At 46.3% G+C, this 15,167-nt stretch overlaps 1 long non-coding RNA gene across 2 annotated transcripts in view; it reads right to left on the bottom strand.

Moving 5' to 3' along the window:
* Positions 1 to 15,167, bottom strand: part of LOC103880325 — a 38,824-nt gene that overhangs the window by 15,845 nt on the left and 7,812 nt on the right. For both annotated transcript variants that reach the window (XR_004179663.1, XR_004179664.1), the window contains exons 2-3: positions 5,074 to 5,144; positions 2,163 to 2,256 (exon numbers count right to left, since the gene is read on the bottom strand). This is a non-coding gene — a long non-coding RNA (uncharacterized LOC103880325). The remainder of the gene's footprint in view (positions 1 to 2,162; positions 2,257 to 5,073; positions 5,145 to 15,167) is intronic.

Below are 15,167 nucleotides of genomic sequence, written 5' to 3'. Positions count from 1 at the left end.
CTCATATCATCTTTCTTTTGTAAACAGTGCTTAGCATTCTATTGATCAGGCATACTATAATTTTTAAGCAGTCTTTTATTAATAATAGGCATTTTGGTTATTTCCAATTTTTTTGCAATTAAAAACCACTCAGCTCTTTCTAGTAATCTGCTTTGCATCTCTTTCATGCGAAATTCCTAAAAGTGGAATTGCTTCATTAAAGAACATTAATTTTAGGCCAGGTGTGCTGGCTAATGCCTGTAATCCCAACACTTTGGAAGACTGGGGTGGAAGGATCACTTGAGACCAGAAGTTCGAGACCAGCCTGGGCAACATAGCGAGACCCCATCTCTGAAAAAAAAAAAAAAATTAGCCAGTTGTGGTTGCATGCCTATAATCCCAGCTTCTGGGGAGGCTGAGGCAGAAGAATCACTTGAACCCAGGAGTTTAAGGTTACAGTGAGTTATGATTGCACCACTGCACTCCAGCCTGGGTGACAAGGTAAGACTCTGTCCCTAAAAAAAAAAAAAAAAAAGGACTCTTTTAGGTATAATTGAGAAATAAAAATTTTTTTTTTTTTTTTTTTTTTTTTGAGACGGAGTCTCGCTCTGTCGCCCAGGCTGGAGTGCAGTGGCGCAATCTCCGCTCACTGCAAGCTCCGCCTCCCGGGCTCACGCCATTCTCCCGCCTCAGCCTCCGAGTAGCTGGGACTACAGGCGCCCGCCACCACGCCCGGCTAGTTTTTTGTATTTTTAGTAGAGACGGGGTTTCACCATGTTAGCCAGGATGGTCTCGATCTCCTGACCTCGTGATCCACCCGCCTCGGCCTCCCAAAGTGCTGGGATTACAGGCTTGAGCCACCGCGCCCGGCCTAAAAATTTGTTTTAAAAAGAAAAAAGGCTCGATACATATTGAGTATTGGATATTATATTTAAAATAACTTTTTGCTATTTAAAAACAACAAACTTTTATTGATTAAAAAAAAAACCCTCACATACCCATCACCCATCAAGTCAGGCTGACCTGATCTAATCTGTACACGTAACTACATCTGCCTCTCTTGTATTATTTTGAAGTAATTCATTTCAGCTATAAGGATTTCAGAATTTAGACTGGGCGCGGTGGCTCACACCTATAATCCCAGCATTGTGGATTGAGGCCAGGAGTCCGAGACCAGCCTGGCCAACATGGTGAAACTCCATCTCTACTAAAAATACAAAAATTAGCCAGCTGTGGCCGCACATGTCTGTAATCCAAGCTACTCTGGAGGCTGAGGCATGAGAATCACTTGAACCTGGGAGGCGGAGTTTGCAGTGAACCAAGATGGTACCATTGTACTCTAGCCTAGGTGACCGAGTGAAACTCTGTCTCAAAAAAAAAAAAAAAAAAAAAAATTTTTTGAGATTTAGAGAGACACTATCTTTGGATAAGAAATTTGCCATTCCAGCTGGACGTGGTGGCTCACGCCTGTAATCCCAGCACTTTGGGAGGCTGAGGCAGGTGGATCATGAGGTCAGAAGATCGAGACCATCCTGGCCAACATGGTGAAATTCTGTCTCTACTAAAAATACCAAAAAAAAAAAAAAATAGCCAGGTGTGGTGGCACACCTCCGTATTCCCAGCTAGCTACTTGGGAGGCTGGGGCAGGAGAATTGCTTGAACCCAAGAGGCGGAGGTTGCAGTGAGCCAAGATTGTACCACTGGACTGCAGCCTGGGTGACAGAGAGAGATTCTGTCTCAAAAAAAAAAAAAAAAAAAAAAGAAAGAAAGAAAAAAAAGAAAAAAGAAATTTGCCATTCCTCCTCCCAGTTCTGTCAGAGAGTGGCAACGGAAATTTACCCAATGATGCTGCTTGGGAAGGCTTCCACTGGGAGGATGCTTGGAGGAAAACGTTTAATCCCACTCCACGTATCCCCTCTGGAACCTGGCTCTCGTTTTGAAAACAGGAAAAAACCGATCACCCACTTAGATGACTCAGCCAGCCCCAGGCCTCCTCTGGTCCACTGCAGAGTCCCTGCAGACCCAAATGCTTTGCCTCAGCCACGCTTTTTCACTTATTTTTGATTCATTTCAAAGGCAGGCAGGAAATTGCCGCCAGTCATTAATCATGCATGAATCTTTCCTCTGCCCCTCTTCCATGAAGAGGACCCATGTTGATGGGCACCTCCCTCTTGTGTTCTTACCTTGATGGGCTCTGACAGCAGGTGGTAGGTGTCTCTCTCTATTTCACAGCACAGGTCACCAAGACTCAGGGAGGGAAAGTGAATTGCTCAAGCCCTGTAAGTGGGAGAACCAAGCCTTGAACCCGGTTCTGTGGGCTCTTAGTGGAAAGCCCACAGGGTGGGTTCAAGGCCTGGTTCCCACATTGCACTCAAAAATGAACACTCTCTGGGGTCCTGCTCTCAGTAGCCGTCTGGATGAGAAATGATCTCTTGCAGGGCGCAGTGGCTCACACCTGTAATCCCAGTACTTTGGGAGGCTGAGGCGGGCAGATCACCTGAGGTCAGGAGTTTGAGACCAGCCTGGCCAATGTGGTGAAACCCTGTCTCTATTAAAAATACAAAAATTAGCCGGACGTGGTGGCAGGCACCTGTAGTCCCAACTACTTGGGAGGCTGAGGCAGGAGAATTGCTTGAACCCAGGAGGTAGAGGTTGCAGTGAGCTGAGATTGTACCATTGCTCTCCAGCCTGGGCAACAGAGTGAGACTCTGTCTGAAAAGAGAAAAGAAGAGAAGAGAAGAGAAGAGAAGAGAAGAGAAGAGAAGAGAAGAGAATATTTCCTTCAGAATGCCCAGGAGGGACACTGACTAAGAACCGGATGCTCATGCTGGCATTGGAACCAGGCTTCTCCAGGTCCCTTCCTGAAAACCTCTCTTGCTCTTGGCAGGCTCTCAGTCTCCATACTCAGCTGGCTTCACCCCAGGGGTACCAGGCACTAGGGGGTGGAGGACAGGTACCCTACTGGCCAGGCCCCCAGGAGGGCTCCACAGCTGGCCCTGCCTCCTCATTCAGGCAGCACCAGTTGTTGCCAAGATGGCTATTGTTTTTATTTTAAGTTAATTAATTAATTAATTATTATTATTATTATTCTTTTGAGATGGAGTCTCGCTGTGTCACCCAGGCTGGAGTGCAGTGGTGCGATCTCAGCTTACTGTAGCCTCCACTGCTTGGGGTTCAAGCGATTCTCCTGCCTCAGCCTCCCAAGTGGCTGGGATTACAGGTATGTGCCACCATACCTGTCTAACTTTTTTTTTTTTTTTTGAGATGGAGTCTCACTCTGTTGCCCAGGCTGGAGTGCAGTGGTGCGATCTCAGCTTACTGCAACCTCCACCTTCTGGGTTCAAGCGATTGTCCTCCCTCAGCCTCCCGAGTAGCTGGGACTACAGGCGTGTGCCACTGTGCCCGGCTAAGTTTTGTATTTTTAGTTGAGACAGGGTTTCACCATGTTAGCCAGGATGGTTTCCATCTCCTGACCTCATGATCCACCTGCCTTGGCCTCCCAAAGGCTGGGACCTCGTGAGCCACCACGCCCAGCCAAACTTTTGTAGTTTTTGTAGAAACGGGGTTTCACTATGTTGGCCAGGCTGGTCTTGACCTCCTGGGCTCATCTGATCCTCCCGCCCCATCTGATCCCATCCCAAAGTGCCAGGATTATAGGTGTGAGCCACTGCGCCTGGCCCCGTTGCCCTATTCTTGCTGTTGGACCTTGGGCAAGAGCTGTAACTTCTCAGCCTCAGCCTTAGCCTACTCATCTGTGGAATGGGAGTAATAATAAGAATTGCACCTACCTTACCTCTTAACTGTCTGCAGCTTCCCCTCTGTCTCCATGGCAGTCTCTTCTCACGAAACAGGCAGAATGGGCTTTTTTTTTTTTTTTTTTCTAAGATGGAGTCTCAGTCTGTCTCCCAGGCTGGAGTGCAGTGGCGCAATCTTGGCTCACTGAAACCTCCGCCTTCTGGGTTCAAGGGATTCTCCTGCCTCAGCCTCCTGAGTAGCTGGGATTACAGGTGTCCGCCACAACACCCAGCTAATTTTTCTATTTTTAGTAGAGACGGAGTTTCACCATGTTGACCAGGCTGGTCTCCATCTCCTGACCTCTAGTGATCCGCCCTCCTTGGATTACCAAAGTGCTGGGATTACAGGCATGAGCCACCGTGCCTTGCCTAAATTTTTTTGGGTGAATCATTTCCTTTACATCTAGTCCACTGTACCATTTAATCAACTTTAGCTTGTCTTGGGTTCATCACTCTAAATCCTGTCCATTGCTCCCACTGAATTATTATAACAGCTTTTCATCTACCTTTTCTCCTCTTTTTAACACAAATCTGATCTCACTTTTCTACTTTAAACTCTTTAGTTTTTACCCGTTGCCCTACTCTTTTTTTTTTTTTTTTTTTTTTTTGAGACGGAGTCTCGCTCTGACGCCTAGGCTGGAGTACAGTGGCCAGATCTCAGCTCACTGCAACCTCTGCCTCCCGGGTTTACGCCATTCTCCTGCCTCAATCTCCCAGAGTAGCTGGGACTACGGGCGCCCGCCACCTCGCCCGGCTAGTTTTTTGTAGTTTTTAGTAGAGACGGGGTTTCACTGTGTTAGCCAGGATGGTCTCAATCTCCTGACCTCGTGATCTGCCTGTCTCGGCCTCCCAAAGTGCTGGGATTACAGGCTTAAGCCACCGCGCCCGGCCACCCTACTCTTTTTTTTTAGACATGGTCTCTGTCACCCAGGCTGGAGCGCAGTAGCATGGTCATAGCTCACTGCTGTCTCAAATTTTTAGGCTCAAGCAATCTGCCTGCCTCAGCCTCCTGAGTGGCTGGGACTACAGGTGTGTGCCACCACGCCTGGGTAATTAAAAAAAATTTTTTTTTAGTAGAGATGAGGTCTCACTATATTGCCCGGCTGGTCTTAAACTCCTGGGCTCATCTGATTCTCCCACCTCAGCCTCCCAAAATGCCGGGATTACAGGTGTGAGCCACTGCGCCTGGCCCTATTGCCCTATTCTTGCTGTTGGACCCTGGGCAAGAGCTGTAACTTCTCAACCTCAGCCTTAGTCTACTCATCTGTGGAATGGGAGTAATAATAAGAATTGCACCTACCTTACCGGATTGATGAGAAGATCAGCTCGTTGCAAAATACGCAGCACAGCACACAGCATCTCCCAAGAGCCCTGTGAATGGAAGCTTTCATTATTTAGGTCAGCATTTGTTTTGTATTGAAGCTAGACACAAGGCTATACAAAATGAATCCTCTGTGAGGATGGCAATAAGTGTTAGAAAAATCACATGTCCAAAGTGAACTTTTCCAATAACTGTTAAAATAATGAAAAAAGCAGAGTTTGCCTAGCATTTCGGCCTGTTGAAACGTGGAAGAGACATCTATTTTGAAAGCTTGAGTTTGCATATCATTAGATTCACAATGAAAACACATTAAGTAAAAGACTTAAAAGTAGGCTCACATTTACATTAAAATCATGTCGTCTGCACCATCGACAGAATCTTAAACGTAGAAATAAAGGAATTCATTTTAATCATAGCTCCAAACTGATTTCCGAAACCTCTTAATCAGGAAATTTCAAAAAAAATATTTAAAAATGCATGGTAACACTTTTCAGAGCAATTGCAAAATTTAATGTGTGCAAATTATTCATATATTCATAATTTTATTATCACATATCAGATTTGGGGAATCGAGTGCAAGGTAAAGGAAATATCTATTAGCTGCTAAAAAAAAAAAAACCCATATGTGAAAAGAATTTGAATTTAAATATTGTAACTGCCATCCTATTGACTCAGAACTCTCACAAAAGCTCTCACTACTTAATAAGGTTGGCAGCGCTCATCGATTGGAAAGGCTACATTAGTGGGAACCTTTCTGTTTTTTTTTTTTTTTTTAAAACAGAGTCTCGCATTGTCGCCCAGGCTGGAGGGCAGTGGTGCGATCTTGGCTCACTGCAATCTCCACCTCCCGGGTTCAAGCGATTCTCCTGCCTCAGCCTCCCAAGTAGCTGGGATTACTCGTGCCCTCCACCACACACAGCTAATTTTTTGTATTTCTAGTAGAGAAGTGGTTTCACTGTGTTGGCCAGGCTGGTCTCAAACTCCTGACCTCATGATCCACCTGCGTCAGGCTCCCAAAGTGCTGGGATTACAGGCGTGAGCCACTGCACCTGGCCCCTTTCTTTTTTAAAGAGCTTTCACAGAGTCAGACTTTCTGTAGAACTGAACCAAACTGTGATGTGGCCAGCTGTTTTTCTGAAACTGCTTTTGTTTGATTTGGTAAATTTTAAAAATAGGTCCAGCAAGGAAGGGAATAAATGACTGAAAACGGAAATACGAAGAGGCCTTGACGTTCTAGCCAGCCCAGGAGAGCTCTCAGCAAAGTGAGCATGCTGGTCATTACCATTTACTAAAATTAGAAATTCTCCTAAAAGTTAATAGGAGAAACAGAGAGGCTTTTGGCCAAAGCGCCATAGGCTGGGAGGGTAGAATTGAGGCCTCAGGCAGTGCTGTGGTTTGAATGTGTCCCCCAAAATTCACGCGTTGGAAACTGAATCCCTGGTGCAACAGTGTTGGGAGGTGAGATTTTTAAGAGGTGATTAAGTCATGAAGCCTCTGAGCTCATGAATGGATGAATGCTAGGATCCTTCTAAAAAAATGAGTTCTAGGCCTGGCATGGTGGCTCACGCCTGTAATCCCAGCACTCTAGGAGGCTGAGACAGGCAAATCACTTGAGGTCAGGAGTTTGAGACCAGCCTGGGCAACACGGTAAGATCCTGTCTCTACTAAAAATACAAAAATTAGCCAGGTGTGGTGGCACGTGCCTGTAGTCCCAGCTAAGGCACGTGGGAGGCTCAGGCACAAGAATTGCTTAAATCTGGGAGGTAGAGGTTGCTGTGAGCTGAGATTGTGCCACTGCACTACAGCCTGGGTAACAGAGCGAGACTCCATCTCAAAAACAAAACAAAACAAACAAAAAATATATGTATACACATAGAAAACCTGTTCCCATAAAAATGTACATGAATGCTCATAGCAGCATTATTCATAATAGCTAAGTGAAAATAACCCAAATACCCATGAACTGATGAATACATGAACAAAATTTGGTATATCCATAGAACAGACTATTATTCGGCCGTAGGAAGGACTGAAGTACTGATTCATGCTACAGCATGGATGAACCTGGAAATCATTATATGAAGTGAAAGAAGCCGGACACAAAAGACCACCTACTGTATGATACTGTATGATTCCATTTATATGAAATGTCCAGAATAAGCAAATCCACAGAGGAAGAAAGTAGGTTAGTGGTTGTCAGGGGCTGGAGGAGGGGGAATGGAGAGTGACTGCTAGTGGGGACAAGGTTAATTTTGGGGGTAATGGAAATGTTGTGGAATTAGGTAACCATGATTGATGCATGAATCTATGAATACGCTAAAATTCACCTAATTATGTACTTTATTTATTTCTTTACTATTTTTTATTTTTGAGACAGGGTCTGGCTCTAATTGCCCACGTTTGCTCACTGCTGCCTCTGCCTCCTGGGCTTAAGCAATCCTCCCACCTCAGCCTCCCCTGAGTAGCTGGGACTACAGGCGTGTATCAGTGTGCTTGGACAATTTTTGTATTTTTCTTGGTAGAGACAGGGTTTTGCCATGTTGCCTAGGCTGGTCTCGAATTCCTAGGCTCAAGTGATCCCAGCCATACACATTAAGAGAGTGATCTTGCTGGATGTGGTGGCTCATGCCTGTAATCTCAATACTTTGGGAGGCTGAGGTGGGAGGGTCCCTTGAGCCCAGGAGTTCAAGACCAGCCTCAGCAACAAAGGAAGACCCCATCTCTACAAAAAAATTGAAATATTAACCAGGTGTGGTGGCGTGCACCATTGGCCCCAGCTACTCAGGAGGTTGAGGTGGGAGTATTGCTTGAACCTAGGAGGTAGAGGTGGCACTGAACTATGATTGTGCCACTGCCCTCTAGCCTGGGCAACAGAATGAGAACTGTCTCAAAACCAAAAACAAAACCAAGAGTTATCTTTACAGTATGTGAATGATATCTCAAAGCTGGTATTAAAGTAAAATAAACTGGGCTGGGCATGGTGGCTTATGCCTGTAATCCCAGCACTTTGGGAGGCCTAGGCGGGAGGATCACTTAAGCCCAGGAGTTCAAGACCAGCCTGGGAAACGTAGTGAGACTCCCGTCTCTGAAAAAAAAAAAAAAATGTAGCCGAGCATGGTGATGTATACTTGTAGTCTCAGCTACTTGGAAGGCTGAGGAGGGACGACTGCTTGAGCCCTGGAGGTGGAGGTTACACTGAGCCGTGATCCCACCACTGTACTTTAGTCTTTTTTATCTCAAAAAAAAAAAAAAAAAAAAAAAAGCCGAGCGTGGCGGTTCACACCTGTAATCCCAGCACTTTGGGAGGCCGAGGCGGGCAGATCACCTGAGATCGGGAGTTTGAAACCAGCCTGACCAACACGGACAAACCCCATCTCTACTAAAAATACAAAATTAGCCAGGCGTGGTGGCAGGTGCCTGTAATCCCAGCTACTCGGGAGGCCGAGGCAGGAGAATTACTTGATCCTGGAAGGTGGAGTTTGTGGTGAGCCGAGATCGCGCCGTTGCACTTCAGCCTGGGCAACAAGAGCAAAATTCCATCTCAAAAAAAAAAAAAAAAAGGAACCTGACCAAGCCTGCATGATCATAAAGGGACTTTTCCAGGACCCCAAATCACGGTGATTACTGCCTGTTGGAAAGTTCCCTGTGTTGTGCAGTTGCACTTGTATCTAAATGACAGCCCAAGTCAGGGAAAGAAAGTGTGCATTAGGCTGGGCGTGGTGGCTCACGCCTGGGCAACACGGCAAAACCTTGTCTCTACGAAAAATACAAAAATTAGGTGGGTGTGGTGGTGTGCACCTGCAGTCCCAGGTACCTGGGAGGCCGAGGCAGGAGAATCACTTGAACCTGGGAGGGGGAGTTTGTAGTGAGCTGAGATCGCACCACTGTACTCCAGCCTGGACAATAGAGCGAGACCCTGTCAAATAAACAAACAAACAAACAAATAAATAAATAAATAGCGCTAGAAAGACAAACCAAACTGATTTAAGCAAAAAAGGAGTGTATTGGCTCACATAACTCCAGGCACGGCTTGTTTCTCCCTCTTTACATCTCAGTTCCAGCCTTCTGTTTCATGGCTCAATTTTGAGACCAAGTCTGGCTAGTGGGTCATGAAATGGTTGCAGCCACCCTCTCAAATTCAGTAGGAAAGGCAACAAGAGGTTCTTTCTCAAATGTCTCAGCAAAAAGCTTGTTGTGGTTCAGGGACTCTGGTGGAGTTAACAGCTGCACCCACAGACTAGAGGCCAAGGGATGGTAATCGGTTATATTTTACAGTATTATGGGCACCAGCCACTGAAACCAGGCAGGTGACGGGAGAAGGAGGAATGGTGGTTAAAGGCCCCACCAGAATCTCAATGACAGAGAATGTGGCAGGGATGGGTTCTAAACGGGTGCTACTAGAAACAGGGTGCATGGTTCTTGGGGTAGGGAGAGGGCAAGAGAAAAACAAGCTAGGATGCCTGCTCTAGGGAGTGTTTTGGGCTAATACCCTACAACAGGATATAGACTTACTTAACAAGTCAGGAGATCGAGACCATCCTGGCTAACACGGTGAAACCCCGTCTCTACTAAAAATAAAAAAAAAATCAGCCGGGTGTGGTGGCACGTGCCTATAGTCCCAGCTACCCAGGAGGGCGAGACAGGAGAATGGCGTGAACCCAGGAGGCGGAGCTTGCAGTGAGCCGAGATCGTGCCACTGCACTCCAGCTTGGGCGATAGAGCGAGACTTGGTCTCAAAAAAAAAAAAACCAAAAAACAAAACAAAACAAGTCTCTACCAGATGGCTCCCATAGGCAAAACATTTGCTAGGTGATGGAGCAGAGGTTGATACAAACATGAATACTGGTCAATTTCTTTTCTGAAAAGCACCAGCCATCTAATGAAAGGGATGCTCTGTTCTAACTCAGAATATAAGAATGGTAGTGATGGCCGGGTGCAGTGGCTCACGCCTGTAATCCCAGCACTTTAGTTGGCCGAGATGGGCTGATCACTTGAGGTCAGGAGTTCAAGACCAGTCTGTCCAACATGGCGAAACCTTGTCTTTACTAGAAACACGAAAATCAGCCAGGTGTGGTGGCATGCAACTGTAATCCCAGCTACTCGGGAGGCTGAGACAGGAGAATCGCTTGAACCAGGGAGGCAGAGGTTGCAGTGAGCCGAGATTGCACCACTGTACTCTAGCCTGGGCAACAGAGTGAGACTGTCTCAAAAAAAAAAAAAAAAAAGGGAAAGAAAACATTAGCTGGGTGTGGTGGTGTGTGCCCATGGTCCCAGTTGCTCGGGAGGCTGAGGTGGGAGGATCACTTGAGCCCAAGAGGTCGAGGCTGCAGTGAGCTATGATCACGCCACTGCACTCCAGCCTGGGTGGCAGAGCAAGACTCTGTCTCAAAAAAAAAAAAAAAAAAAAAGGAAGAAACAAATTCAACTTATGAATTTTGGGGGGACCCAATTCTGCCCATAGCCCTCATTATTTATATCACTTTCCATCCTCCCTTTCTTCACTTTCCTTTTCTCTCATCGTTCCTGCACTGTTTGTGTCTCCCAGATAAAGCATTAGCACTTCCATCCTTGCCTAAGGCTCCATTTCCCAGGGAATTTAGGCTAATACAGTGTTGTTAGAACACACACACACACACCACACACACACATACCACACATACACACCACACACACGCATACACCACACACACACCCCTCCACCCCCACCCCTGCAGTTTAGCACCAAATCTATGTTCCTTGTCACCATAGAGTTAAGTGAAATAGTTTCTATGCTGTAATTGGACCACAACACTCCCTTTCTCCAAATGCACCAGAGCCTCCCAGTGCACTGGGACTAAAACTCTGACTCCTAATCCTTCAGGGCCCTGCCTGATCGGTGACCTGCTCGCCCCTCTATTCTCACTTCCAATATGCTCCAGCCACACAGGGCCTCTTACGGGTCCTCCAGCTCAACTGAGTCCCTCCTTGCCTCAGGGGTATCACTGTTGCAGTCCCCTTTGCCTAGGGCACTCTTCCCAGCTGGGTCACAGGGCTGCCTTCTCTCTACCTGATGGGTTCCAGACTGAATCTCACCTTCTGCATTTGTTTGCTAGGATCCTTGAGTAGAAGCTACAGAGAGAGCAGGGCCTTGCTGACACAGCCTGTCCTCGGCCTTCCAAAGTGCTGGGGTTACAGGCATGAGCCACTGAGCCTTGCCTATATGTTACAGTAACTTTCTTTCTTTCTTTCTCTCTTTCTTTCTCTCTCTCTTTCTCTTTCTTTCTTTCTTTCTTTCTTTCTTTCTTTCTTTCTTTCTTTCTTTCTTTCTTTCTTTCTTTCTTTCTTTCTTTCTTTTTCTTTCTTTCTTTCTCTTTCTCTCCTTTCTCTCCTTCCTTCCTTCCTCCCTTCCTCCCTCCCTCTCCCTCCCTCCCTGCTCCCCTCCCTCCCTCCCTCCCTGCCTCCTTCCTTCCTTCCTTCCTTCCCTGTAACAAAGGACCACAACTTTGGTGTCAAAAAAAAAAAAAAAAAGACTGGGCACAGTGGCTCATGCCTGTAATCCCAGCATTTTGGGAGGCTGAGGTGGTAGAATTACTTGAGCCCCAGAGTTCAGGATGACCCTGGACAACATAGTGAGACCCTATCTCTTAAAAAAAAAATTAGCCAGTTATGGTGACATGCACCTGTGGTCTCAGCTACTTGGGAGGCTGAGGCAGGAGGATCACTTGATCCCAGGAGTTTGAGTCCAGCCCAGGCAATACAGTGAGACTTGCCTCTATAAATAAATAAATAAATACACACCTGTGGTCCCAGCTGCTTAGGGGGCTGAGGCAGGAGGATTCCTTGAGCTCTGACTGTGCCATTGCACTCCAGCCTGGGCAATAGAGTGAGACCCCATTTCAAACAAACAAACAAACATAGAATTAATTATCTCCCAACTCTGGAAGACAGAAGTCTGAAATCAAGGTGTCAGTAGGGGCTGGGTGCACTGGCTCATGCCTGTAATCCCAGCACTTTGGGAGGCCGAGGCGGGTGGATCATGAGGTCAGGAGATCCAGACCATCCTGGCTAACATGATGAAACTCCATCTCTACTAAAAATACAAAAAAAATTTAGCTGGGCGTGGTGGCGGGCGCCTGTAGTACCAGCTACTCAGGAGGCTGAGGCAGGAGAATGGCATGAACCCGGGAGGCAGAGCTTGCAGTGAGCCGAGATTGCGCCACCCCACCCCAACCGGGGGGAAAAGGGGAGACCCTTTCCCAAAAAAAAAAAAAAAAAAAAGAAACAGAAATTAAAGTTTATAGCAGTTTTACTCATAATTTCCAAAACTTGGAAGCAACTAAGATGTTCATTAGTAGGTGAATGGATAACTAAACTGTGGTACATCTAGATGACAGAATATTACTCAGGGCTAAAAAGAAATAAGCTATCGAAGTGTGAAAAGACATGGAAGAAAGTTAAATGCATATTACTAAATGAAAGAAATCCGGCCGGGCGCGGTGGCTCAAGCCTGTAATCCCAGCACTTTGGGAGGCTGAGGAGGGCGGATCACGAGCTCAGGAGATCGAGACCATCCTGGCTAACACGGTGAAACCCCGTCTCTACTAGGAAAAAAAAAAAAAAAAATTCGCCGGGTGTGGTGGCAGGCACCTGTAATCCCAGCTACTCGGGAGGCTGAGGCAGGAGAATGGTGTGAACCCAGGAGGCGGAGCTTGCAGTGAGCTGAGATTATGCCACTGCACTCAGCCTGGGTGACAGAGAGAGACTCTGCCTCAAAAAAATAAATAAATAAATAAAAAGGTGACATACTGTATGATTTCAAAGATGACATTCTGGAAAAGGCAAAACTATGGAGACAGTAAAAAAAACAGTCATTGCAGGGATTAGGTGGGGAGGGATGAGGAGAAAGGAAGCAGAAGAGTTTCAGGGCAGTAAAACTACTCTGTATGATTCTATGATGATGGATACACGTCACCAAGAGTGAACCCTAATGTAGACTATGGACTTGGATGACAATGATTTGGCAATGTAGGTTTGTTGATTGCAACAAATGTACTGTACTGCTGGGGGATTTTGATCATCAGGGATGCTGTGCATGTGTACAGGCAAGAGGTATATGGGATATCTCTGTAGTGGGGTGTCTAATCCCATTTTGGGCCTTGGCTATTGTGTGTTCAGAAGTTTTAAAGCCACTTTCATAGTTTATTTTACATCAGCTAGGGTTTTACAGTTTAGATAGAGTTTAGCTTTATTGCATCAGATCTAAAACACCCTCTACGCCGATTCCTATTGACTCGGGCTAATCGTATGACCACGGTGGCTGGCACGAAATTAACCAGCCCTTAACGTAGCATAGCTTAGTTAAACTTTCATTTATTGCTAAAGATTTGTCACTGCTGTCTCCCATGGGGGTGTGGCTGGGCAAAGTGTTTTGAGCTGCGTGTGCGTGCTTGATACTCACTCCTCTTATGATAGAGGGGATATGAATCTAGAACTACTGTAAAAAATAATAATAATAAAGTCAGGCTGAGTGTGGTGGCTCACGCCTGTAATCCTAGGACTTTGGGAGGCGTGGACGGGAGGATCTCATGAGCCCAGAAGTTTGAGACCAGTCATGGGCAACATAGTGGGACCTCATCTCTACAAAAAAATTAAAAATTAGGCCGGGCGCGGTGGGTGTCGCCTGTAATCCCAGCACTTTAGGAGGCCGAGGTGGGTGGATCACATGAGAGGTCAGGATTTCAAGACAAGCCTAGCCAACATGATGAAACCCCGTCTCTACTAAAAATACAAAAAATTAGCTGGGCGTGGTGGCGGGCTCCTGTAATCCCAGCTACTCGGGAGGTTGAGGCTGGAGAATCGCTTGAACCAAGGAGGCAGAGGTTGCAGTGAGCCCAGATTGCACCACTGCACTCCAGCCTGAGTGACAAGAGCTAAACTCCGTCCCCCAAAAAAAGGAAAAAAGAAAAATTAAACTTCACCATGAGCCTTCCAGTTGCCAACAGTCAAGGCACCCTGGAAATCAGAGTGAAGCCGCATTGAAAAATTCTAAAAAGCCGACAGAATGTGGCACTTCTGATAGCGTGGAGGGAGAGCAGTTCAGAGGAGCTGATCTTCAAAGGGAATCTTTGTGGAAAACAAGCAGAGAGCCTCGAGAATTGGCCCCATGTCAAATTCGCCTTTTCATGTTGGTAAGCAAATAAGGCTTCTGAGGAACGTGCAAAGATCTAAGTCCGAGGGAGAGGGAGGGAGGAAGAAGGTCTTTGCACTGGACTCTGCCTTTGCAGGACTTGCTGAGCAGGGCTCCTGGGCTCCCTCCTTTTCAGACCCCAGCTCCAAACTGTTTCATCTCCTCCAGCTCCCCTAAGTGCAAGGCTCACCTCCTTCAGGCTGTTTCACGTTGAAGAAGAAACTAACCTGTGTGCAGTTTATGGGTATGCCAGAGGGCCAGTATTTCTAACTTGTTGCCTGATGTTCATTTGTGTTCTTGTTAGTTTTGTGTTCTTTTCAGGCTTCTTTCATTTTGAACTGCATGCACTAGAAAGGGTTTGCTCATTCGTATAGAGATATAGTTATCATAAAGAAGTTTTTGCCAGGTGTAGTGGCCATGCCTGTAATCCTAGCACTTTGGGAGGCCAAGGTGGGCAGATTGCCTGAGGTCAGGAGTTCGAGACCAGCCTGGCCAACATGGTGAAACCCTGTCTCTACTAAAAATACAAAAATTAGCCAGGTGTGTTGGCACATGCCTGTAGTTCCAGCTACTTGGGAGGCTGAGGCAGGAGAATTGCTTGAAGCCGGGAGGCGGAGGATGCAGTGAGCTGAGATTGCAGGACTGCATTTCAGCCTGGGTGACAGAGTGAGACTGTAGCTCAAAAAAAAAAAAAAAAAAAAAAAAAATTTTAAAATGAAGTTTTTAGTGCAAGTAAAGAGACAGTATTGTACAGGAGTTAATGCAACAGCTTTGGACTCTATCGGTCAGGATAGATGAGGTTTTGCTGCAATAACAAACACCACCCACATCTCAGGGGTTTATTTCTCATTCATGAAACATGTCTGTCTTAGTCTACTTGCGCTGCTATAATGAAATACTGGCTGGG

This window comes from Papio anubis, chromosome 18, assembly GCF_008728515.1.
Source record: "Papio anubis isolate 15944 chromosome 18, Panubis1.0, whole genome shotgun sequence".
Taxonomy (NCBI): Eukaryota; Metazoa; Chordata; class Mammalia; order Primates; family Cercopithecidae; genus Papio; species Papio anubis.
Note: the sequence above shows the minus strand (reverse complement) of the source record. Positions and strands in the feature narration are given on the sequence as shown.